A 1,329-nucleotide genomic window follows, 5' to 3' on the forward strand; every position below is an offset into this window, starting at 1 on the left:
CAATCTCAAGAACTCCTTTCTTCTGATTCGTCCCATTGTTCATAGGATTCCTTTCAGAAGTGTACATGAATTGGTTATTTGCAACCATTTCAATGAGTTCTTGAGCTTCTGTAGGCGTCTTCTTCAGATGAAGAGATCTTCCAACAGAGCTATCCAATGACATCTTGGACAGTTCAGATAGACCATCATAGAAGATACCTATGACGCTCCATTCAGAAATCATGTCAGAAGGACACTTTCTGATTAATTGTTTGTATCTTTCCCAAGCTTCATAGAGGGATTCACCTTCCTTCTGTCTGAAGGTTTGGACTTCCACTCTAAGCTTAGTCAATTTTTGAGGTGGAAAGAACTTTGCTAAGAAGGCATTGACTAGCTTTTCCCAAGAGTTCAGGCTTTCTTTAGGTTGTGAGTCCAACCAAATCCTAGCTTTGTCTTTTACAGCAAAAGGGAATATCATAAGTCTGTAGACCTCAGGGTTAACCCCATTAGTCTTGACAGTGTCCCAGATTTGCAAGAACTCAGCTAAAAACTGATGAGGATCTTCCAATGGAAGTCCATGGAACTTGCAATTCTATTGCATTAGAGAAACTAATTGAGGCTTAAGCTCAAAGTTGTTTGCTCCAATGGCAGGGATAGAGATGCTTCTCCCATAGAAGTCGGGAGTAGGTGCAGTAAAGTCACCCAGCACCTTCCTTGCATTGTTGGCATTGTTGTTGTTTTCGGCTGCCATGGTTTCTTCTTCTTTGAAGATTTCTGTTAGGTCCTCTACAGAGAGTTGTGCCTTAGCTTCTCTTAGCTTTCGCTTCAAGGTCCTTTCAGGTTCAGGGTCAGCCTTAACAAGAATGCTTTTGTCTTTGTTCCTGCTCATATGAAAGAGAAGAGAACAAGAAAATATGGAATCCTCTATGTCACAGTATAAAGATTCCTTGAGGTGTCAGAAGAATAGAAAAATAGTGATTGATTTTCGAAAACTAAGAGTGGAAAAAGAAATCAAGTGATTTTTGAAAAAGATTTTGAAATTAGAAATAAAAAAGATATGATTGAAAACTATTTTGAAAAAGATGTGATTAAGAAGATATGATTGAAAAGTTATGGTTTTAAAAATATGTGATTGAGAAGATATGATTTGAAAAATAATTTAAAAAGATTTGATTTTAAAAATTAATAACCTGCCTAACAAGAAAGATATGATTCAGACATTAAACCTTTCTCAACAGAAAAGGCAACATACTTGAAATGTTGAATCAAATCATTAATTGTTAGCAAGTATTTTTGAAAATGGAAAGAAATTGATTTTGAAAATATATGATTGAAAAGATATGATTTGAA

The 1,329-nt window shown here is 35.6% G+C and overlaps 1 non-coding gene across 1 annotated transcript; it reads left to right on the forward strand.

The window, feature by feature from the left end:
* The first annotated feature begins 216 nt into the window (after positions 1 to 216).
* On the forward strand, positions 217 to 325 carry LOC130938334 (small nucleolar RNA R71). The gene has a single exon (XR_009069503.1). It is a non-coding gene; the product is annotated as a small nucleolar RNA R71 (small nucleolar RNA).
* The last annotated feature ends 1,004 nt before the right edge of the window (positions 326 to 1,329 follow it).

The sequence above is a fragment of the Arachis stenosperma genome, chromosome 6 (genome assembly GCF_014773155.1).
Source record: "Arachis stenosperma cultivar V10309 chromosome 6, arast.V10309.gnm1.PFL2, whole genome shotgun sequence".
Classification (NCBI taxonomy): Eukaryota; Viridiplantae; Streptophyta; class Magnoliopsida; order Fabales; family Fabaceae; genus Arachis; species Arachis stenosperma.